The 26,495-nt window shown below is 39.2% G+C and overlaps 1 protein-coding gene across 9 annotated transcripts in view; it reads right to left on the bottom strand.

Moving 5' to 3' along the window:
* Positions 1-23,878, bottom strand: part of SCMH1 (Scm polycomb group protein homolog 1) — a 234,828-nt gene extending 210,950 nt beyond the window's left edge. For 2 of the 9 annotated variants that reach the window (XM_037827535.1, XM_037827541.1), the window contains exon 1: positions 23,772-23,878. The gene's annotated coding sequence lies outside the window, so the exon portion shown is untranslated. Of the gene's footprint in view, positions 1-5,889; positions 5,976-23,771 lie in introns of those variants that run through there. The other 7 variants (XM_037827534.1, XM_037827537.1, XM_037827539.1 and 4 more) reach the window with 6 other exon arrangements.
* Between the last annotated feature and the right edge of the window lie 2,617 nt (positions 23,879-26,495).

Below are 26,495 nucleotides of genomic sequence, written 5' to 3'. Positions count from 1 at the left end.
ATACTATGAATAATTGTACAACAAACTAGACAACTTGGATTAAATGGACAACTTCCTAGAAACACACAACCTACACTGATTCCAGAAGAAACAGAAGACTTCAACAAACCAATCACAAGTAAAGAGATTGAAATGGTCATCAAAAACCTCTCAAAGAAAATCTCAGGACCAGATGGCTCCACAGGTGAATTCTACCAATCATTCCAAGAAGAATTAATACCAATCCTGCTCAAATTCTTCCAAAAAAATTGAAGACGGAATACTACCTAACTCATTCTAATGAAGCCAACATCACCCTAATACCAAAGCCAGATAAAGAAACTACAAGAAAAGAAAACTTCATGCCAATCTCCCTAATGAATCTAGATGCAAAAGTCTTTAACAAAATATTTGCAAATCAAATCCAACAGTGCATTAAAAGAATTATACACCATTTATTCCAGGTATGCAAGGATGGTTCAACACAAGAAAATCAATTAATGTAATACACCACATTAACAAATTGAAAGGGAAAAACCACATGATCATATCAATTGATACGAAAAAGGCATTTGACAAAGTCCAGCATCCTTTCTTGATAAAAACACATTGAAAGATAGGAACAGAAGGAAACGTCCTCAACATAATAAAGAGCATATATGAAAAACCCACAGCTAACATCATACTCAATGGTGAAAGACTGAAAGCTTTTCCTCTAAGATCTGCAATAAGGCAAGGATGCCCACTGTCACCCACAATGTTCTTCAACATTGTGCCAGAAGTTCCAGTTAGAGCAATTAGTAAAGGAAAAGAAAGAAAAGGCATATAAATTTGAAAGGAAGAAGTAAAACTTTCACTATTTGCAGATGACATGACACTATATTTAGAAAGTCCTGAAAAATCTACAATAAAGCAACTAGAGCTAATAAATGAGTTCAGCAAAGTGTCAGAACACAAGATCAAAATACAAAAATCAGTAATGTATCTATACACTAGTAACGAGCAATCTGAGGGGGGAATCAAGAAAAAAATTTCCATTTACAATACCAACTAGAAGAATCAAACATCTATAAACAAATTTAACTAAGGATGCAAAGGACCTATACACAGAAAACTACAAAACATTCCTAAAAGAAATCAGAGAAGACCTAAATAAATGGAAGGACACTCAAATTCTTGGATTGGGAGACTGAATATCCTTAAGATGTCAATTCAACCCAAATTGATTTACAGATTCAAGGCAACCCCAATCAGAATTCCAACATCCTACTTTGCCGAAATGGAAAAGCCAATCATGAAATTTATTTGGAAGGGCAAGGAGCCCTGACTAGCCAAAAACATCTTGAGAAAGAAGAATGAAGTTGAAGGACTAATACTCCCTGACTCTAAAGCATATTATGAAGCTATGGTGGTCAAAACAGCACGATGCTGGCATAAAGACAGACATACTGATCAATGGAATAGAGTTGAGAGTTCAGAAACAGACCATCGTATCTATGGTCAATTGATTTTTGGAAAGGCTGCCAAATCTATTCAACTGGCACAGAATAGTCTCTTCAACAAATGTGGCTGGGAGAACTGGATATCCTTATCCAAAAGAATGAAAGAGGACCCTGATCTCATACCTTATATACAAAAAATTAACTAAAAATGGATTAGAGACATAAATATAAGAGCCAGGACCATAAAACTCCTAGAAAAAAATGTAGGGAAGCATCTTCAAGATCTTATGGTAGGAGGTGTTTCTTAGATTTTACACCCAAAGCACAAGCAATAAATGAAGAAATAAACGGGACCTCCTCAAAATTGAATACTTTTTGATGACTGTGGTGATAAATGTACAACTATATGATGATACCACGAACAACTGATTGTACACTGTGGGTAACTGTATGTTATGTGAATGTATCTCTATAAAACTGTAGGAAAAAAATATAAATAGGGGTAAAAGTGCTGGAAAAAACATGGAGAGAGAGATGTACCTGTTTACTATTGAGGAGGCAGAATGGTGTAGCCTTTCTGGAGGTCACTGTGGTGGTTCCACAAGAAGCTAAGTATGTGGGGGCCATAAGGTCCTGCAACCCCATTATGAGGTATGTACTTGGAAGATCTGAGATGAGAGACATGAATGGACATTTGCACATTGGTGTTTATGGATGCAGTATTCATGATTTGCAGTGGGTGGAGGTGGCCTAAGGGTACACTGACTGAGGAACAGAATGGTGAACTGTGGTGTATGCATACAATGGAATACTGAGCAACTGCAAGGAGGAGTGAAGTTGTGAGACACCCAACGAGGTGAATGGATCCTGTAGACAGCATTTCGAGCGAAGTACACCCGAAACAAAGGCAAACACTATAATCCCTCACCAATATGGACTAACTACAATATGTAAACTCAGAATTGAATCTCAGAGCACAGCCTAACAAGGAAACAATTATGGTAATGGTTCCTAGATTGTAAGCTCTTAAAGCAGTCAAATCTCTTCCTGAATTGTAATGGCTGTCTCCAAACTCTGAGATGTTGATCTCTTGGTGTATAACCTGACTGGTCTCTGGAACACTGGGTACCAGTGTGACACCTGAAACTCAGAGCAAGAGCTTGGCAAATAGGAATAGCAACTGTTTAAAAAAAAAAAAAAAAAAGCTGAAAAAGAGCCCAGACTTTAATTAAAGATATGAATGAAGCAGATCTGGGTAAGACTAGGGCAAATCGGGCCAAAGGGTAAAGGCTGAAACTGACTGTGTGTTAAAACTTCAACTTCCATGGGAGACCAAGGGAAGAGATGTTTATTCGGTGCAGGATCTATATTTTCTAAACAATATAACTTCTACAGTCAGTTTGTTCAAACACCACAATTACATGGAACTTTAAATAGGAAGAGAGATATCGTAGGTCTGTATAGGTTAGAGTGAAATAGCAACACATCCCAAAGTAATTTGGGCAGAGAATAAAAATTTATATTCGGTCCCCCCCGAGGAGCTGGGGGAGGATATGGAGGTGCTGGACTTCCTCACCTGGATTGTTGCTGATGTTTTCACAAACGTTGGGAACTAATGGTTTGACATGCAGAGCCCTCTGTCTCGGGGCTTGCTCCTATGAAGCTTGTTACTGCAAAGCAGAGGCTAAACCTGCTTATAATTGTGCCCAGGAGTCCCCCCTGAGTGCCCCTTTGTTGCTCAGATGTGGCCCTCTCTCTCTAGCTAAGCCAACTCGGGAGGTGAACTCACTCCCCTCCCCCCTACGTGGGACCTGACTCCCAGGGGTGTAAATCTCCCTGGCAATGCAGGATATGACTCCCGGAGATGAATCTGGACCCAGCATCATAGCACTGAGAACATCTTCTGGAGCACAAGGGGGATGCGAAATGAAATGAAATAAATCTTCAGTAGCTGAGCGATTTCAAATGGAGTCGAAAGGTCACTCTGGTGGACATTCTTACGCACTATATAGAAAACACTTTTGAGGCGTTAATGTATTGGAATAGCTAGAAGTAAATACCTGAAACTACGAAACTCCAACCCAGCAGCCTTGACTCTTGAAGACAACTGTATAACAATGTAGATGACAAGGGGTGACAGTGTGATTGTAAGAACCTCATGGCTCGCACTCCCTTTATCCAGTGTAGGGATGGATGAGTAGAAAAATGAAGACAAAAACTAAATGAAAAATAGGGTGGGATGGGGGGGTGATTTGGGTATTCTTTTTTACTTTTATTTTTTATTCTTATTCTGACTTTCTGGTGTAAGGAAAATGTTCAAAAATAGATTGGGTAATGAATGCACAACTATATGATGGTACTGTGAACAGTTGATTGTATACCATGGATGACTGTATGGTATATGAATATATCTCAATAAAACTGAATTTTTAAAAAATGCACAACAGCAATACCACTTAAGGGGGGAGAAAAGTAAACAAACTGGAAACATTATAAGGTTCTTGTATCCAGGAAGTGGTAAAAGAATTAATTTAAGGTAGAATGTAATATGTCAAGCATGTATGTTGAAATCTCTTATGCTGAGCCATAATGTAACTGTAAGAAATTTTAAAAGAACTATAGTTAACAATAATATAGGCGGAGAAATGGAATAAAAAATATAATCCAAGAGAACAGAACAAATGAAGGGAAAAGAACCAAAGAGACTGGGCAAATAGAACACAAAATTTTAAACAAGAACATATTAATTTAACAAAAACATACCATTAATGATATTAAATGTGAATGAATTAATATTTCAAATGAAAGAGATCCATAAAATGTATTTTTTTAAAAACAACTATATACTGATTATAAGAAACAGACCTTAAATATATGAACAAGGCTTTAAACATTTTCAAAAACATAGAAAAACATATTCTAGGCAAACATTCCAGGCTTTAAATATTTTAAAAACATAGAAAAACATATTCCAGGCAAACACTCAGCAATTTAAAGGTAATGTTGCTATAATAATCTCAAACAAAGTAGACCTAAGGGAAGAGGTATTACTAGAGGAAAAGAGGGAGATTTTAGAAGGATAAAAGAGGCAATTTAACAGGAATAGATAATATTCATAGATATTTATGAGCTAAAAATATAGCCAGATAGCACAAATTCAAAATATATCAATCAAAAGACAGAACCAAATGGAGAAATACACAAATCCACAGTCAAGTTGAACTTTTTAAAATGTTTCTCTCAGTAACAGATAGAACAAACAAAAAACCAGCAGTGATAGAGAAGATCTAAATAACATGCTTTAAAAATTTTGACCTAATTGACATTTAAAGAACACTAACACCTAACAAGAGCAAAATATACATTCTTTCTAATTGGATACATAGTATCTGGAAAAACTTATCCTATTATTGTCCATAATGCTATTCTCAAAAAAAATTCATAAGGACGTGTTCAATAAAACAGTTTAATTAAGCTAAAATCCAGTAACAGAAAGATAACTAGAAAATCCACCCAAATATTTGAAAATGAAGGAATATACTTCTAAATAATCTATGGGTTGAAAATAAAGCACACAGAAATGAGAAAATATTTTGAAGTGAATGATAGTAAAGCTACTACATTTCAAAAGAGGGGGATACAACTAAAGCCATGCTTAGAGGGATATGTTTAGTCTTAAACAACAATCTAAGTTTTCACCCAAGCACAGATGCAAAAAATTCTGAACAAAACATTACCGAATCAAAATTAGTGATTTGTAAAAGATTAAGATGTCATCAGCGTGTAATATTTATTTTCAAAACGTAGGGTTGGTCTGACCTTTCAAAAATGCAAGTAGTGGAAATCATCAACTGTACAAAACAAGAGACTAAAGCAATATGATTATCTCCATAGAGAAAAGGATTTTGAAAAGATGTAAAATATGTACATGATCTAGAAAAAAAAATCCATCAGGTTAAGAATACAAGGCAACCTTTTCAACTTTCTATAAGTTATCCACAAAAAATTTTTACAACATATATCCTATCTAAGGGTAAAATATTAACTTATGGTCTGACTTAGGATAAGATTAAGATATCTGCTATCTAGGTTGTCAGGGGAAAAAACGTGGGCAGAGATTGGGCAATCGACAATGCAGGAGTGCAGAATGTTCAATAACATTGTAAAGGTTCGTAGTTTGTAAGCTCTTACAGCAGTTACATCTATTCTGAGTTTTAACTTAAGAGATATTTATTTGGTACAAAATTTATATTCTCTGCAGCACACTATCTAACTTAACCTGCATGGTCAGTTTATTCAAACAATATAATTACATGGAACCTAGAATAGGGAATGAGATCTTGTTATTCTGTACAGGTTAATGTAATACTTTATACATCCCAGATTATTTGGGGCAGAAAATAAAAAAGTACTTGCAAAGTCCCCTTGAGGGACTGGGGAAAAATGTGGAAATATTAAACTTCCTCACCTGGGGAATTCCTGATATTCTCACAGGTGCTGGGTACTCCCAGTTTCGTGAGTCAAGTCCTGACCATGGGGCTTGCCCATATGAAACTTATTCCTGCAAAGGAGAAACCAAGCCTACTTATAATTATGCCTAAGAGTCACCCCCAGAGAACCTCTTTTGTTGCTCACATGTGGCCTCTTTCTCTCAGACAACTCTGCAGATAAACTCATTACCTTCCCCCCTACATGGGACATGACTCCCAAGGGTGTAAGTCTCCCTGGCAATGTGGGACATGACTCCCAGGGATGAGCCTGGCCCTGGCATTATGGGATTGGGAATGCCTTCTTGACCAAAACGAGGAAAAGAGATGAAAGCAAATAAAGTTTCAGCAGCTAGGAGATGTCAAATAGAGTCAAGAGGCCATTCTGGAAGTTATTCTTATGCATTATACAGATATTCCTTTTAGTTTCTACTGTTTTAGAATGGATTTAGTTTTTAGAAAAGCTAAAAGGAAATATGTAAATCTGTTGAACTGTACTCCAGTAGACTTGATTCTTGATGATGACTGTATAACTATATGCCTTTTATTGTGTGACCCTGTGATTGTGAAAACCTTGTGACTGACACTCCCTTTACCCAGTGTATGGGCAGATGAGTAATAAAATAAAGACAAAAATATATATATAAATAATACAGGGGGGGTGGATAAGGGATATGGGATTTTTTTGGTGTTCTTTTTTTAAATTTTCATTTTTGGAGTAATGAAAATCTTCTAAAATTGATTGTGGCAATGAGTGCACAACTATATGATGATACTGTGAACCGCTGATTGTACACTTTGGATGGATTATATGGTGTGTTAATATATCTCAATAAAACTTCATTTTAAAAAAATTAAATACTTTTGTGCTTCAGAGGACTTTGTCAGCAAAGTGAAAAGGCAGCCTACTCAATGAGAGAAAATATTTGGAAAACACATATCCGATAAGGGCTTAATATCCAGAATATAAAAACAAATCCTACAACTCAACAATAAAAGGACCAACAACCCAATTTTAAAAATGGGCAAAAGACTTGAATAGACACTTTTCCAAAGAGGAAATATAAATGGCTAAAAAGCACACAAAAAGATGTTCAACATCACCAGCTATTAGGAAAATGCAAATCAAAACCACAATGAGCCTCCATAAACCCCTACTAGAATGGGCACTATGAAAAAAACCCACAGAAAACTACAAGTGTTAGAGAAGATGTGGAGAAAAAGGAACCCTTATTCACTGCTGGGGGGAATGAAGAGTGGTGCAGCCACTGTGGAGGACAGTTTGGCAGTTCCTCAAAAAGCTAAGTACAGAACTGCCATATGATCTGGCAAAAAGCTAAGTACAGAACTGCCATATGATCTTAGCTATACGCTAAGAAGAACTGAAAGCAGGGATGCAAACAGACATTTGCACAATGATGTTCATAGCGGCATTATTCACAATTGCTAAAAGATGGAAACAACCCAAGTGTCCATCAACTGATGCATGGATAAACAAAATGTGGCTTACACATATGATGGAATATTCCTCAGCAGTAAGAAGGAATGAAGTCCTGAGGCATGCAACAACATGGAAGAACCTTGAGGACAATATGTTGAGTGAAATAAGCCAGACAAAACAACCAATATTGTATTTTTTCACTACTTTGAACTAATTAGAATAAGCAAACTCTCAGAGTTAAAATCTAGAGCATAGGCTACCAGGAGATAGAATGAGGGAGGAGAATGGGGAGCTGATGCTTAATTTCTATGGAATTTTTAAATAAGGTTGACAGTAAATGTTCGGAAATGGATAAAGGTGATGGTAGCGCATTACTGTAAGTATAATTAATAGTGCTGAATTATGGGCGTGATTATGGTTGAAAGGGGAAGTTTAGGGTTGCATATGTCACTAGAAGGAAAGCTAAAGGATAAAACATGGGACTGTATAATATAGCAAACCCTGGGTTGTGGACAACAACTGTGGTTAACTATACAAATATAAGAATGTTCTTACATGACCTCAAAAAAATTAACATTTTACCAAATTTAACTAGCAATTCTCAATAAGATAGCTGTGACATCTAAGTGTCAAGTTCAGCATTAAAAAAACTCACTGTTCTAGTTTGCTAATGCTGCTGGAATGCAACACACCAGAAATGGATTGGCTTTTATAAAAGGGGGTTTATTTGGTTACCAAGTTACAGTACTAAGGCCATAAAGTGTCCATCAACAAAGGCTACCTTCACTGGAGAAGAGCCATTGGCGACTGGAAAACCTATTAGCTGGGAAGGCACGTGGCTGGCATCTGCTCACTCCCAGGTTGCATTTCAAAAGGGCGTTCTCCAAAATGTCTACATCAGCTTCCATCAGCCATCTTCAAAATGTCTGTCTCAGCTCCAGCTAGCTGTGAGCTCCTTCTGTCTGAGCTTATACAGTGCTCCAATAAACTAAACAAGGCCCATGCTGAATGGGCGGGGGCCACAACTCTATGGAAATTATCCAGTCAGAGTTATCACCTACAGCTGGATAGGTTACACCTCCATGGACACTGAACCAATAGGTTCCAACCCAATCCACACTAATACGTCTGCCCCCACAAAAGTGCATTAAAGAATATGGCTTCTTCTGGGGGACATAAATATACAAACCAGCACACTTACTTATTGTTTTATTAAAGGTATTTAATAGATTTTAGTCTAAATAACCAATTCTTGCTTACTTATTAGCTAAAGTTGCATGAAATAATTAAGTTTGAAGGTGTTATGGAAATTTGAAGGTTAAGAGTTATAGAGTTCGGAATGCAGGAAAGAAACAAGAGTTTTGCTAGCTCCACTAACATCTATTTAGCAATATTATCTAAGCTTCCTTTGGAGAGTTGACATCCAGGGTCATTAAATAACTATTTACAGAATATGTCCTTAAGACAGATTTCCATGAATAATTTCCTTCACGTGTAGGCACAACTATAATTGATGATGAGACATACATAGTAGAACAATAAACTCCATTATTCAAGAGATTTCTCAATCAAGTTTTTTCTTAAAACCAAATCCAAGACTTCTAAATTTCTCACTCCAAAGAATATGGCCAAGAATTACACTAATCTTATAAAGCATTTGTAGAAAAATAACTATGCAATTTATCCTTTTAGTGTCACATACACAGCTGAAATAAAGTAATATTCCCTATATGAACTGGATCATTCTTGTTCATAAGCCAATGTGAGGACCTATCCACAATCCCTTCCAAATAATGGCACTGTTTTCAATTAACAAGCATTGGTTATGCGGTAAGAATTTTTACATTCATCTGAGTCCTCTCTATTGACTACCACTTGGTGTATTTGTCACCCACATGTGTGACTTTTTTAATATGACAACCCACCTAGCATACACTTTGGCACATGAATCAATTATTAACAGACTGCTTGTTGGTCCCACCAACAGAATCAGTGGAATCAGGAACATCATTGTATGAAGAAGTGTGTTTTAATTATATCCCGATAAATTATTTTAATTTTATTCTAAATTTTTAAAAGTAAACTTTTAATTTTAGAAGTTTTAGATTTACAGAGGAATTGTGATGATAGTTCAGAGTGTATATACTTTTTACTCAGTTTCCCCATTAGTAACATCTTACATTAGTAGCGTACATTTGTTCAATTAATGAATACCAATATTGATACATTATTACTAACTGAAGTCCACACCTTATTCAGTTTTTCTTAGTTTTTGCCTAACGTTCTAGGATCCCATCCAGGATACCACATTATTTATAATAGTTATGTCTCCAAAGGCTCCTGTTGGCTGACGATTTCTCCGACTTTTCTTGTTTTTGATGACCTTGACAATTTTGAGGAATATTGGTCAGGTATTTTCTAGAATGTCCCTGAACAGGGATTTGCCTGCTGTTGTTCTCATGAATAGACTGGGGTTATGGGTTTTGGGGAGGAAGATTACCTGGATAGTAAGCACAACGATGAAAGGAGCCATATCTTATTCTCACCTTTATATCTTTAGTAGGTAGCTAGTAAATGTTGGTTGAGAAGGGGGAAGTAGATGTAGGCCAAGGACTGGGGGTGAAGTACAGAAATTTAGCAATTTATTAAAACATGAGTACTGACCCAAACAAGAACTGTTCAAATGACTGCTCAAATTAAAAAATAACTTTGACTCTGATTCACTAAAGCATTTCATTCTTCCATTCCGGGATCTGTCTGAGTTTGCTTACGCTGTTTGGTGAACAGGATATACCCTACCAAAACAACAATATATAAATTCCTGCAAGAAAACCTTGCATCCTGTACTGTTTAAGTCTCAGAATTGTAACACTGTGAGGAGTGCAAATAGTGAAAATGGAAAGGGCGTAAGGTTGAAGTTAGGCTGCTCTGGGTTTGAAACGGAATCCAATCACTTATAAATTGCATGATCTTGGACAGACATCTTTGAGTCTCAGTTTCTTCACGTATAAAATAGAGCTAACAATACCTATATACAGGGGGATGAGAATAATATGCTTACAAAAGTAGCATTTTGACTGACATATGGTCAATAATGGTTATTCCCTTTCTTAATATGACATGTTAACACATAATGGATCTGCTTTAAATACATTCTGGAATAAGGCAAGATATATATAAACAAACAAACAGAAAATACCGATCGTTAGTTTTATAGGTTAGATAAAAGAATTCTGAAGCTAAATCTGCATGCCTTTATGTTTTTTTTCAGGTACCTAGTACAAGCCTGACATACTAAAAGACACTCAAATGTTTGATGATTCTTCCATCAGATTTCCTGGACCAAGAGTCAGGAGAATCAGATTCTAGTTTTTGTGATCCTGGACAAACCACACCCCTTCTCTAGGCCTCTGTTTCTTCATTTGCAAAATTAAATCACTGGACCAATGAGTGAATAATCACAGAACAAGAAACGTGGCATCCAATTCCTCCTGATTTTGCTTATAGTGTAGCCATTTAGAGTATAGTTTAATAGCCAAGTGCTTAGACTCTGGACTCATATTGCCAGTGTTCAAATCCTGGTTCTACCAGTTTTGCTGCTCTGTAGCTTTGGGCAGGTAACTTAACTTCTATGTGTCTGTTTCCTCATCTATAAAACACAGATAATAGTACTTTCCTTGCAAGGTGGTTGTGAGGATCACATGAGTTAACATGTAAAATGTAAGTGCTTTCGTGGGATGGAGATCATCTTCTTGACCAAAAGGGGGATGTGAAAGGAAATGAAATAAGCTTCAGTGGCAGAGAGATTCCAAAAGGAGCTGAGAGGTCACTCTGGTGGGCACTCTTACGCACAATTTAGACAACCTTTTTTAAGTTCTAAAGAATTGGAGTAGCTGGTGGTGGATACCTGAAACTATCAAACTACAACCCAGAACCCATGAATCTCGAAGACAACTGTATAAAAATGTAGCTTATAAGGGGTGACAATGGGATTGGGAAAGCCATAAGGACCACACTTCCCTTTGTCTAGTTTATGGATGGATGAGTAGAAAAATAGGGGAAGGAAACAAAGAAAGAAAACAAACCGACAAAGGTACCCAGTGTTCTTTTTACTTTATTGCTTTTTTCACTTTAATATATTATTCTTGTTATTTTTGTGTGTGTGTGCTAATGAAGGTGCCAGGGGATTGAGTTAGGTGATGAATGTACAACTATGTAATGGCACTGTGAACATCAAATTGTACAATTTGCTTTGTATGACTGCCTGGTATGTGAATATATCTCAATAAAATGAAGATTTAAAAAAAAATGTAAGTGCTATACAGATATTGGCTACTATTGTTCTGTCTTACCCCATCTTACTTTCTTCCTCCATTGCTTTTCTTTAACCTCTACTTACTCTATCCTGGGAATTCCATTCATTCAAAGGAGTCTTCACCTTTTTCTGTGTGGGAGACCTTCTTTCTTCTCTTCACTCTGTATCTGGTGAATTCCTTCTAGATCTTTAAGATCCAGTTCAGATGTCATTCTCTTTTTCTGGGGCCTTCTGCTTCCTTCTGCCTTGCCAGAGTCAGTTGTTCCTGCCCTGAATTCTCATAGTACTTTGAATATATTTAAACCATAGCACTTAGTATTGGATTGAATGAGGCTGAGCCATTTGAAATCGCTGGTATTAGACTATTTTAGACCTATGAAAGTAGCAACTTTATATGATTCGTCCTAATAACATCTCTTTATGAATAAGTCTACCAATCCCTCCCTACATTATGCTCATAATAAGGACTATATGCTATTATTCTTTAAAAATACGTATGTAATGCAATATTTCAGATATATAAAAAAGTATAAACAATAATGGACACCAACATATCCTCACCCAGTTTAAAAAATATTTACTAATACAATTTAAGCCACCTATGTATACTTCCCAGCATTATTTCTGGTCTTTTCACCCTACCCTACCCTTCAGAGATACTAACTATCCTTAAACTGATATTTATCATTACCATACATTTCTTTAAATACTTGTTATTTAAGTATGCATCTCTAAATGATATAGACATGTTTAAGTTTTACAAAAATGTGTTCTGCAATTTGTTTTATTCACTTAACCTTTTATTTGTGAGATTCATACAAGCTATTTCATAGCTCTAGCTCATTCATTTTTGTTATTCTATGGAATTCCATTAGGTAGATATACCACAATATTTTCATTCTTTTCGATGGACTAGTTCCAGTTTTTGCCAAAATAAACAATCTTGCATGAATACTTTTGTGTATGTCTCTATATGCAAACATTGGAGACTTTTTATGGGGTATATATCTAGGAGTGGAACTGCTAGGTTGTAGGTTAAATGCATTTTAGATTTAATACATATTGCCACATTGTTCTTTACCACGGTTGTGACCATTATTAATCCCATCATTACTGTCCAAGAGTTCCCTTAAATCTGCATCCCCACCAGTATTTGGTATTATCAGACTTCTTAATTTTTGCTAATCTGATTGGTAAGAAATAGCAATCTCATTAAGAGTTTTAATTTGCTTTTACCTAATTACTGGCAAACAGCTAATAAACATTTGGGTGCCTCTTTTGTACCTTGTCATTTTTCTATTGATATGTTTGTCTTTTTCTAGTCCATTTGTAGGAATCCTTTATGTATTACAGATAGTAATATGTGGCTGTTATCTATACCACAAATACATTCTTCAACTTTGTGACTGGTCTTTTCATTTTAAAAATTATGGTATTCATCTTTGTGAATGTACATAACAGTGTCTGGCAGTTAGTAGACAATAAGTATTTGTTGAATGAATGAGTGAATAAAAAACTGAATAAACACACACACACAGAAATGAGACAACCTTTTTAAGCTCCTATATTCCCTTAATTTGGAATTGTGGCCCTCTATGCCTATGAGATTTTATAAACTTTTATACTCCTAAATTAATTTGAGAAATTCATTTATTTTTTTAATCATTTTATTGAGATATATTCACATACCACGCAGTCATACAAAACAAATCGTACTTTCGATTGTTTACAGTACCATTACATAGTTGTACATTCATCACCTAAATCAATCCCTGACACCTTCATTAGCACACACACAAAAATAACAAGAATAATAATTAGAGTGAAAAAGAGCAATTGAAGTAAAAAAGAACACTGGGTACCTTTGTCTGTTTGTTTCCTTCCCCTATTTTTCTACTCATCCATCCATAAACTAGACAAAGTGGAGTGTGGTCCTTATGGCTTTCCCAATCCCATTGTCACCCCTCATAAGCTACATTTTTATACATCTGTCTTCGAGATTCATGGGTTCTGGGTTGTAGTTTGATAGTTTCAGGTATCCACCACCAGCTACCCCAATTCTTTAGAACCTAAAAAGGGGTGTCTAAAGTGTGCGTAAGAGTGCCCACCAGAGTGACCTCTCGGCTCGTTTTGGAATCTCTCTGCCACTGAAGCTTATTTCATTTCCTTTCACATCCCCCTTTTGGTCAAGAAGATGTTCTCAGTCCCACGATGCCGGGTCTACATTCCTCCCCGGGAGTCATATTCCACGTTGCCAGGGAGATTCACTCCCCTGGGTGTCTGATCCCATGTAGGGGGGAGGGCAGTGATTTCACCTTTCAAGTTGGCTTAGCCAGAGAGAGAGGGCCACATCTGAGCAACAAAGAGGCATTCGGGAGGAGGCTCTTAGGCACAACCATAGGGAGGCCTAGCCTCTCCTTTGCAGCAACCGTCTTCCCAAGGGTAAAACCTATGGTAGAGGGCTCAACCCATCAAACCACCAGTCCCCTATGTCTGTGGTCTCATTTATTTTTAAACAAATAAATTTAACCTAGTTTGGAGACTTCTAAGCAATCTCTCTCTTTTAAATGTTAACATCTGGGTGAAGGGCATATAGGAATTATTTGTACTGTTCTTGCAAGTCTACTGTAAATCTTAAATTCTTTCAAAACAAAAAATTAAACACAAAACCCAACAGTCCATTTGTGAACCTAGTAGACTGCTCTGGCCTATAAATAATCAGGAAACCGGGCCTTTGAGGGGCTGTCTCTTCCCCTCTTCTAGGGACAGGTTCAACGTCTTCTACTCCACCCCTCTTCCGGTGTTATTCTATGTGACTGCAAAAATGACATGGGTCATCCATCCTACATGGGGCCTCTAGGTCACCCCCTTTGCTATCTCCATGGCTTTCTCCTCCATTTCACCTCCAGCAGCATACCTCTCATGATCACATCTGAACCACCTCCAAAATCACTTACTCAGACCTCAATTTTCCATTTGTCCAATTTGCTTGCTTACTCTATAATATTTACTGGCCCCCCTCCCAGGCCATCTTTAATTCCAAGGCTTATACTTACTAAACTGCATTTTTGCCAAAATCATAAACTTGTCCCCTTGTCTTTCCTGCCATCCACCCATCTGGCAAACTGTAATCTTGCATGGAGCCAGCCATATTTCTTCACTTGAGCTATACATGGGCTGCTGAGAAGTGCTGGAGAAGTCACATATCTGAATAGATAGGTGCCCCTATAAAATCACTGTAACCAATCTGAAGGGGGCCTTCTTGCTTTGGCAACTGGGACATGGCAGGGCACCATGAAATCAGGGTTGGAAGTTTAAAACTCTGTAACATCTAAGACAAATGGCTGTCTGCTCTCTTCTTAAATATATGAGAACGAGTATGCTGGCTCTTATGTTTTCTATTATACTTTACAGGGGGAAAAATGGCTAAACTAGTCTATATTTCTAACATGTTTGAATGTCTCAGAGGAAAGTCTACATAAGCATGAGTATAAAGCAACTATAATAAATAAGCAAACAGCTGCAAATGTACCAATGAGTAACAGATACGACAAGTAAAATGAATATAAAACACATTTATGCTTTAACTTTAAAAGCTAACAATCGTAATATTTATAGTAAATATGGAGGAAAAATAATGTAGTGGCCTTTATATGCTTAAAAAGTTAAGGAAATTAATAAATGATGATGACGCAGAACCAGCAGGAGGTTCAGACAGCACAGGGTCTTTGAAAACGAGGTCATAGGAGGCAATGAGTCATTCTGGACAAAATCTGAAGTAAGACAACCTGATTTTGAGTCCTTGTTCTGACACTATCTGGTTGGCACTGGGAACACCATTTAATCTATCAGCACCTTAGTTCCTATTAGTAAATAGGGTTTATAAACACCTGGCATCCTACTTAACAGGGTTATTATAAGTTTCAAAGTAAACAGAAAAACGTATGTGACAACATCCCTCTCTACCATGCAACTGTAAATGTATATCCTTCCTTGCATCTCCGTCTCTCTAGTGCTACCTACACCAACCCTGAAACTCCTAGGCACACAAGGATACTAACTCGTCTGAGACGGATATGTGGATCCTATCATATCACACCAACCACTACCATAGCACTGAGTACACTGTAACACAACTATCACTTTTGTCTCCCCCAGTAGGCTATGAATGACTCCACAGCACTGAATTTACTGCTATTTTCCATGTGCCTAGCACAGGGTATATGCTCAATTAAATGCCCAAGAAACTACTGATAATTGAACCTATGATACTTTGTGCCAAGGAACAATTAAAATTATCTGTCCCAAAAAAAACCTTTGTTTTATTTGTGTAATATTCCAAGGATTTAAGAGAAAGGACAGATTTTCACTTTATCTTTCCAAAAGCAACTCTGTTCCCAAATTCTCATACTTTCCATCTCAGTCTCCATTCTCAAATTACCTATGTTGAGCTTTCCTTAAGCCATGAACTTAGAAACTTTATACAGCTACCCCAGAAGTCAGTGACCACCTCCTCTACCTCTGAATTTCCAGACTGTTTATGCAGTTATGTAACATTTCACTTTCTATTGCTAAGGGTTAGTGAAGTGTGTGGCTATCTTCCTATCCTAGATCGTACGCTCCCTGAGGAAAAGGCCCTGTCTTATTTCCGCTCTTTCTGAGTGATCAACAATATTTATTGAACGAACTACAATTTTTCTAAACTAGAAGCACTTCTCAGGAAGAGAAATTTTTTTAAACAAACATGGGGGGAAGCAGGAAAAGTAGCAAAGATGTTGGTTTCAGTCTGGGACTTACGGACTTTGAGGTAGGTAGGTATGGTATATACAAGTGAAGCTTTTTGTAGGTAGATAAATATATAGTTCTAACACTCAGAGGAGAGATCTTGACTATAAATGGAAATTTGAGACATCAGTTTTTAGATGTTATTGGAAGCCAAGTGGCAGATACAATTGCTAAGGGAATGTAGAAAAGGTGGCCTAGGACCAAAGACAGGCAAGAGAACGGATCCCCTCATGCAAAGAACACTTGAGGTGCAGGGGCCAAGGAGGGACCAAAACACTGATGGGAAAAAATGTTCCAAGGAAGAGGGAAAAATCATGAATGTCAAATGCTGCTGCTAACATCTGAAAATTGTCCCCCTGGTGTCAGCAACAAGGAGTAATTGGTGACCCTGATCAGAGCAGTTTCAGGGCCTCTGCCACTGACTATGTGATTTTTACAAGTCTCTAAGCCCTTAAATCTCAGTCTTCTTTATCTGTACTTCTCATGAGTGTTTGGAGGAATCAATGAGATAACATAAGTAGCAAAAATAACAAAAGTAACATATATGAGCAACATATGTAGCATTCCTATGCTGGGCTCTACACTGCACTGAGCTCTTTCATATAGATAATCTCACATAGATTATCACATGGATTAATGCATTTAAAAAAAAAATCACAAAAATTTTGAGGTAGTTACTATTATTATCCCCATTTTCAGATGAGAAAACTAAGACAATCTTATTGAATGAAAGAGACTGAAGCTAGAATGCAGTGAATTAAGAAGTGAGAGTAAGAGAGTTTATATATGAAATGTATATACCTCAAAAAGTTAACACCTTTCTGCATATATGTTATATATCACAATAAGGAAACAACTGAAACCATACAACGATAGTAACCCATAACAGTCTTTGAAATTTGCTAACTATCTGTTAAGACATGCTTTGAAGGTTATCACTGTTCTGTATGTATGTTAAATTTCACAATAAAAAATGTATTTAAAAACAGGACTAGTTAACAGAGGGAATTATTAATTAATTAATATTAGGAATGATTAGACAAAAATTATGTTAGGAAAAATATAACAATGTTGCTTAATAAAACTATCTTAAAATATTTCTGATTTACAGAAAAATTATGCAGATAGTGCAGAGATTTATCATGTAACTGAGATCCAGTTTTCTGCATTAACATTTTGTCTTATCATGCTGCATTGTTTACTAATAAAGCCAATATGGATACATTATTATTAACTACAGTCTATTCATGCTCCCAGATTTCCCTTAATTTATCTTTTTGTATTTCACATCCCATTCCAGGATAGCACACTGCATTTAGTCCACATGCCTGCTTAGGCTCACCTTGGCCACTGGAAGACCTTTCAGTGACTCCTCTTTTATACATATATGCATATGTGTTTGTGTGTGTGTTGTGTGTGTGTGTTGTGCTGTTTTCATTGCTTCTTAATTCCTTACTTTTTTGGCACTAGAAGATTCTCCAGGACTGTCTTGTATATTTCCTTCCTCAGCCATTTTCTGGAAGGAAAAACTACCTCTTTTATTGAAGAATATCATTAAATATCTAGGTCTGTATCCATTTCCATTGGTGATGGTAGCAAAATACGGAGTATGATTAACAGCACTGAATTGTGTGTGTGATGTGGATGAAAAGGGATAGTTTTAGGTAGTGTATGTTGCTAGAAGAAAAGCTAGAGGATAAAACATGGAACTATGTAACATTTCCTGTGGTGGATGATGTCTTCTGGTGTATAACAATATAAGAATGTTCTTTCATGAATTATAACAAATGTACATCACTAGTACAGGTGTTAATTATAGAGTAGTTTATGGAAAAAATACACATAATGCAAACTATGGACTATAGTTAGTAACATTTTAGTATTCTTTAAATATAAATAAACTGATAGAGATAGAATTAGATTAGTGGTTATGTAGGCTGGGAAAGGATAGAAGGATTGAGAGGTGACTACTAAGGGTTATGGGGTTTTTCTGTCTGGAGTATTGAAAACGTTCTAAAATTGATTGTGGCAATGAATGCACAACTCAGAGATTATATTAAAACTCACTGATTGTACACCTTGGATGAACTGTATGGTATGTGAGTATCTCAATAAAATTGCTTTTTAAAAAAAAAGTTTGAGTAGGAAGCATGGGCAGGAGGTTGGGTGGTAGCCAGAGGGAAACATGGGCTTAAAATTTTAGTTAGAAGATTTATTTCAGGATTGGAGACTTCTAAGCAGATTTAAATACAAAAGAAAAGAAGACCAAAAGAGAGAAAGAGGTTGAAAGCAAAGTAAAGTTACAGTTCAGAGATTTAGCCTTAGGCAGGAAGCAGCAGCAGGAAAACATAGGTAGAGTCTGAAGTAACTTGGTTTGCTAGTAACTTGATTTGCTAGTGAGACAGGCCTCCTCTAATGATTTCTACTTTTAAGTTGAGAGTGAAAGGGGAAATGTGAGGTGTGGGTCAGAAGCCTGAAAACAGAACAGGTTTGATAGAAGACATAAGGGAGAACAGGGCAAAGAAATTACTACATATTGAAGATCCAATGGCAGCAATCTGTATAACTGTGTGATTTTCTCCAGCAGGGGTCAGTAGAGCTAGTATAGACAAGAAGAGAGAGGTTAGTTCATGTCAATAAGGGTTGGAACTTCTCCCAGTCAGGGAAAGAAGGACAAAGGGTAAGGGAATAGAGGGTAACAGCAAGTGAGTGACTAAATGATGTGCTAAGAAAATTAAGCTGGATTGGGAAAAAAGTCAAGCTAGGTCTTTATGAAGCTGAAGAACAGATCTAGTGGAGTTAATCAAGAGTCAGGTAGAAGGAGAGATTTTGAACAAAGTTGCAATTTCGGAGGCAGAATATCTCTGGATGATAACAAGGCCCATGGTGTGACTGTGGGAGTGATTAGCTCAAGTAAATGGAAATGATCACTTGAGTCGAAAAGGTCATGAAAACCAAGGACCAATGTGATAGGGAAAAAATCATCCATGTGAGTACTGAAGTCTCAGGATTCAGGCAGAAATTTAGGTGGAAAGGAAGACTGTGTGCTAGGTCCTAAATGACAAACTGAGGGGGAATACAGAGCATACAATCGATGGCTCCCTAGGGTTGCTAGAATCCAGCCCAAACTCGGTATCTTCAGGCCTTTACTACTATGGCCCCAGCCCATCTCTCTAACCAAATTCCCCACTACTTACTTAAACAAATACAATACTGAAATTTGTGGCAGTTACTAATTTTTAACATACATATACTACACTTTCCCTACTTTTATCTCCACCTAAATTATTATTTAAATCTATTAAAATTTGTTCTCTAAGGCCCAAATGAAATTCATTTCAAGTGTGAAGCCTATCCTTTTTACCACATGTTGAAAAATGATGGTTCCCTCCTCTGAACTCCCATGTTACTTTGTTTATACCTTCCTTAGAGTGCTTACTACCTTCTGCCTTATAATTTAGGTTAGCATGAAAGGTTTTACTTCCGCTAGCAAAGCATAAGTTCCTTAACGGTAAGTGAAAGGGAACTAACATTTACTTAACATCTACGAACCGCCAGTTGCTTTTCTAGTGATTTTTATATATTATCTCACGTAATCTTTGTGATACCCTATGAAGTAGGAACATATTTTTTACACAGGCTAATTGATTTGCCCACAGTCACAAGACTAGTAAGTGGCAGAGCTTGGATCTGAATCATTGTCCAAAGCCGAGGCTCTTTCCACTATACTCCTTCCAGAAACCAGGGGTGTGTCCTTATGGCTTTATGTGATTGTTTCCTACCCACCCACTGATTATCAGAGGAAAATCCTCCACTGCCTTTTCCCACTAAGTAATAGGAGAAAGGATTAGATATATGGTATTTGCCCTCCTACTTTCCAGGACTAACAGACTCTTCAGAGCAAACAGAGTGATTAATACAGGTTCTGAATAAAGATGAAGAGAACCAAATCCTGCTTCCAGGAAGTACAAGTCAAAAACCATTACTTTTCCACACTTGTGTTTAAAAACTCGTTCTCCTTTGAGGTTTAAGCCATCTGGCTCTATCACTCTACCCCTCCCCCTCATCTGTCATCTACCACCCTCCTGATTAATCCCCTATATTCACTGCACCTGGGTCACAATTGGTCTCTCGTTCCCCCATCCTATCATTCTAAATCACCTCACTATCCACACAGATGACATTCAATACAATAGCCTCACAGTTCCTTGTCGTACTCAGCTTCAGGGACCTTCACTGACCCAAACACAGGGAGGTAGCTGTTACCTAGAATGGCTCCATATCAGACAACTTAACTCCAATATTCTGCTTTCTGACCACAACCTCCTTCTCTTCCCAGTTCCCTCCCACTATATTTGCTCACTGATCTAACATAGAACTCAAAGAAATCACAAATCTTCAAGTCCCAAATTGAACTCATTATCCAGTGTTTCCTGTCTCAGTTAATGTCACCACCATCCTCCTGGTCACCCAAGCCAAAAACCTGAGCATCACAGTGGACTCCTCACCCTTTCACCTGCACATCTAATCAATCATAAAGCCTCAAAGATTTTCTCAAATTTGTCCCTTTCCCTTCATCCCTATGACCTCAGAATGATCTATTTAAAATGTTACTTCATCCAGGTCTGATAAAAACTTTTCAGTGCCTCATGACTGGGCCTCTGCCTGTACTTGCAGCCTCACAACTTACTACTTAGGTCTTCATTGACATATTCTCAGCAGTCCCAACCTGCTTGTAGTTTTCTATGCAAGCCATCCCTTTTCTCACATTGATGCCTTTGCTCAAGCTATTTTCTTTGTTTGCAACACACTTTCTACTCATCTATTCCTTTGTAACTCCTACTTATTACCATTTAATATTTGGACCAGGTGTCATCTCTTCCCAAAGTCTTCCCTCAACTCCTAGATAAGCCGAATTTTCCTTACCTTTGGGTGATGCATAGCATATGCATAGCTCTCACCTTTTATTCTAAGATGACCTATTTTAGCATCTAATTTACCAGCCCACAAGAACTGGAAATGTATCTTATTCATCTTTGCATACCCAGCTACGCACAGAACCAAGCATGGTACCAGACAAACAGTAGGTACCTAAGTGCAGAGTGAAGGTTAGAACATTAAGAGTTTAAGTTTTCAGTGGGACATTCACATCAGTTCTTTTTCAGAGTTTAGTATCCCCTGCCTTTAACTCCAAGCACTTTGAAGGGAAGAAACCAGAGCCTTTCCTGGGTCTGTACAGATTGGTGCTGTAAAAATTTTTACCCGACTTACATAAAAGGGTAACAGCACTTGCACAAACATACCATAAATCAAAACTTGACAAATGTGCTACAAACTTCAAAACCCTGACCAACTTAAAAAATGAAGACATAAGAACAAAGATAAAGAACCGATTCTGACTGCTGGTATGTGCTTGTCTATGTTATAAACAGTGAAACTTTGCTTACAACTTGAACAGGGTCCCAGACACAAGAGCTTAACATTTTATCCATAAGGTCATTACTTCTTTGCTGGGCTTAAAAAATTACTAACCTGCAGGGTTGCTTAGGCAGGAATTCAGGAGGTTGATAAAAGAGCCTTTTTAAAAAGTTAACCCCTGCACTACCAAGACTAAGTGAAGAAAAAATAATGCTAGTAAATGTACTTTTTCATGTAATTTTGGGCCTTTTGCTGGCATTAGAAATAGAGCAAAGAGTTCAGTGTAATAAAGCACTTCCTTCTCCAACTAAATATTAAATCTCAGTGTGGCACCAAACTAGATCTCAATGTTTTTTCAGAGTAAAAGTAAGCTCTTCTATTTGCATAGTGTTTTCCACTTTAAAACACACTTTGATATAAGTTAGCTCATTTGATAAAGTATTTATAGACATTAAAGGGGGGTGTGTACACAGAATGTCCATAAAATATGACAAAACAGGACTTCTTTTACTTCTCCTCAACAAACAGTACTCAACAGCTCTTTTTTTAATTTTAAGTTCAAAAAACAGAACATAAATGGAGAAGGGAATAGAGCACTTTTCCTTGGAGCCAAGGAACTTCTCAGAGGAATTTACTAGGTTTTATCACCCAGCTCACATTAAGAAACTCCCCTGTGAAGGGGATAGGGACAAACTACAGCCCAGCCAGAGAAGGAATCAGAGAACCAGGCATGTGAGAAACAACTGAAGGAACTGGAATTAGTGGGGAGAAGACAAGACTCCGGGGACATGATTACGATCTTCAGATATCTAAATGGCTGTCCATAAGGGAAAAGAAATAGGAAGAATGGGAGGCAGCTGTTTCTTTCAACCAAAATGAATAAAAATTTGTAAAAACCAAAGCCATCCAGGAACAGATTGGGTTTCTTGGGAAGCATTAGTTTCCCATTAAACAGGTTAGTCAAATCACTAGAGTGGTATTTGGGATTTTCAAAGATACTCTGGCTAGGGATGAGACAGTGAGACCCCAGATGACTTCAATTCCCTTGCAGTCCAGAAATGTTCTGGGGTTCAGCTATCTTCTGGAAAACCCTTTCATTCCGTCCTGGGCTGGCCCATAGTTGTGCCCACGTGTCCAGCCCTCCTGGCCGCTTGCTCACCCCGACGCCCCGCTGCTCCCGCCCCGCTCTGAGGTTTGAAACCTACTCTCCAAGGCCGGTTTTCAGCGGGGCTCCGGGGCAGGCGGTACACGTGAGTTGTCCCCGAGCAGCTCTCGCTGCTGGAGTCCCGCTCCGACCGAGGACGGCTGCTGACAGCTCTGGGCTCTTGGCGCCCACCCACCTCGGTGTGCACCTGCCTTGAACCAGGACCCCGCCAGAGTGGACCCACAGGCTCTCGTGACAGAGCAGACCGACAGACCCGCGTGCAGAAGGACATCCACGCCGACCCCCGGCCCTCGGCTCAAAGCCAGCCTATTCCCGGTCAACTCCAACTCCGCCAGCCTGGCCAGAGGGGCCCCTGCACTGACTGCCCCGCGATGCCAGCCCTCAGAGGGGCCCCTGTCCTTGGGTTTCCCGAACTGGGGCCCCCGGGGCGTCCCCACCGCGTCAGGGCCGCCGGCTGGACACTGGGCCTCGTCGGCCGGCCAAACGCAGGGAAGGGCCGCCGGGGATCCGGGCCCGCTGACACCGCCCGGAAAGGGCCGCGGCCGCGCGCGGACCACAGACTGGCAAGCAGACCCCGACGGCGACCCGACAGACAGACCGACACCCGGGCCCAGAGGGGCAGAGGCAGCGGTCGGGCAGGTTCCACCGCTGCCTTCTGGCTCCGGGCGGCCCCAGGTGGCCCAGGGCCCTCAGGGCACGGGCTTCCCCCGCGAGCGGAGGCGGCCGCGGAGACGCTTACCTGCGGGCGCGGCGGGAGCGGCGGCGAGGGGCGCGGAGCGGCTCACTCCCTTCCCGCCGCCATGTTTCCGCTGCGCAGGGAGGGAGGGAGCAAGGCCGGAGGAAGGGGGCGGGCGGGGGCGGCTCCGGCGAGCTGCGGGCGGCGGCGGGGGCTAGACCGAGGCGGCGGCGGCGGCGGCTGAGGCGGGGGCGCGGGGCTCCCCTCCGCTCTCCAGGCCCCGCCCCGCGCCTCCGCCCGAGAGCAGGCGCGCCTCGCGGCCGTTGGGCTCGCGCGCTAGGGAAGGGCGCCTCCGCGCGGCGCGCCCGGGCCGGCCCCGGCCTCCTCCCGCCTCCTGCTTATCCCCTCCCGCCGGGAAGGGGCCCCGACGAGCGTCCGGACCGGTGCTCGGGCCCATGTCTCAGGGATGGGTAAACTGAGGCCTGGAGAGAGTTCGCGTTTGAATCCCGCCGCCGCAAGTACCACCTCCAAAGCCGCAACGAAGGAGATGTTGGACCCAAGAGCGATCAGGTCTCGGTACCCGGAGTGGAGGCACCTGCTAATGACTAGCTGCGTGTTGTCCTTGGGCGAGTTACCTGGCATCTCTATCTCAGGGCCGTCGTCTCTAACGTAATAGCGCTTACCCCCAAGGGTTATTATGACGACCAAATAAGTTAATATTTATAAAGTATCCGGAACAGCGCCCGGGCACCTAGTGGTAAGTAAACGCTCAATAAGTGTAAGCTTCCACGTTCCTTCCTTGGTTCATCCAGGGATTCCGACAAGTACGTATTCGTACAACTATATGCCAGGCACTTTACGGATCATTGAGTGCTTTATGAGCACTCTTGGCTACACCTTTCTGTTTAACCTCCACGTCCTCCCTGTATTATCTCTATTTTAACAGAGAAAAAACGGAAGCTCAGAGAGGTGAAGTTACTTGTCCAAAGTCACCCAGCTAGCAAATGAGTGGCATTTCATCTCCAGCCTGGATGACTTCCAAGCCAGTACTCTGTCTGAGCAGGGAGTGGTCAGCTCTGTAAAGTTGGGTCAAAGGAGACATCCCAGAGTCAGACACATTCAAGTTGGCTCTTGAAAGAGTTTGCAAGGGAGAAGCTAATTCCAGGCAAAGGGAAGGAAGTGTGCAAAGGTACACAGGCATGATACCATATGGCTGGTAAATAATGAGCTGTGGCTGGGGTGTGGGAGACCTCTGGATAAGGTGATGATGATGCTGAAGTTAGAGAGGGAAAGGAAGCCAGAATATGGAAAGAGGCCCTTGTTTTCAAAGTGTGGTCCTGGGACCTCTGGGTGTCCCTGAGATTCTTTCAGAGGTCAGCTCAAAATTATTCTCATCATCATAATAAATATTATTTGCTATCTCATTCTCTCAGTGTACAGTGAAGTTTTTGATAGGATATAAAACATATGATACTGCAACAAGATTAAATGCAGAAACATTTTTTACAATCCAGCTGCCTTCTAAGTCAGATGTTAAAGAGATTTGCACTGTTGTAAAACACCACTCTTCTCATTAATTTTTTGTTTTAGAAAATACCATTATTTTTTCATTAAAAATATGTTTATGCTAACCTAATTGGTTTATGATTGCAATTTTAAAATGAATTAATAAATTTTAAATTTTTTATGTTTTAGTTTCTAGTTTGGTAAGCATCAATAAATATAAAAAGCTCTTCAAGGTCCTCAATAATTTTTGAGCTTGGAAAGGGGTCCTGAGACCAAAAGGTTTACAAATGCCTACTATAGGCAATAAGAAGCTGTTGAAGAATTTTAAGCAGGGAAATGACTTCTGCAGATGTGCATTTCAGAAAGAGCTTTCAAAACCCAAGCTAGATGCTTTATTGCTTTCAACAACTTGATGATATGGGAATGTGATTATCTCAATTTTATGGAGGAAAAAACTGAAACCAGAGAAGTTAAGGCTAACTCCATAGCTCATAATCAGTGATCGCATTCTATTGCCACTGCAGCTGGCCTTGGTGCTTCATCCCAGGACAATCCCTCAGACCCTTGCACAGAGAATGACAATCTGATGTAATTATTCTAATAAACTTGGATTATTTACCTTCTTGGTTTTAGAAGATTAGAAGCAAGTATAAAGGACAAAGACATAATGATATCAAGAGGAGTTGCAGCTGACAACCAGAAACTTTAAGAACCCATGAACCCCCAAAGCATAGCATTCTGGTGCCACTTATTAAGGAGGAATATAGTCCTTCAACCTTCAATAACCCAATAATGATGTTGGCTGATTGTTCTTTAAAATGCTGGATACAGTTGTTGAAAGGGATAAGCTCAAGGCATCAAGTTTGCCGCTCAAGCACCATATGAAGGACATTAAAATTTCTATGTGTGCCCTGATGGAAACTCTAATTTCTTGTAGCTGTAGACTTGAGATTTCTGAAAACCAGATACAGAGTCTCTGCGTGAGTGGCTGAATTACAACATAAACTGAATTCCCAATCTTGCAGGGTGTCTGCTGTTATAGTGAGGGCATTGATTGGGAAGGAATGGGATCCTAAAAATTGAACTAGGAATATATAGGCTGATAATGATGATGGTGGGGACGTTGAAACCCTAGATTCTGCTGAGTCTTTGCCAGATAAACCTGTAATGGTCTTCCCTGAGGAATCAGCTATCTGGCCTCCATCTGAAGAGATTAACCCTGCTCTGCTAGATAAACCTGCAACTGCCTCCCTTAAGCAAACAGACCTCACACCTCTGTTT

This window comes from Choloepus didactylus, chromosome 2 (assembly GCF_015220235.1).
Source record: "Choloepus didactylus isolate mChoDid1 chromosome 2, mChoDid1.pri, whole genome shotgun sequence".
NCBI classification, from domain to species: domain Eukaryota; kingdom Metazoa; phylum Chordata; class Mammalia; order Pilosa; family Megalonychidae; genus Choloepus; species Choloepus didactylus.
The sequence above is the reverse complement of the archived record's forward strand: the minus strand, read 5'-3'. Positions and strand labels throughout refer to the sequence as shown.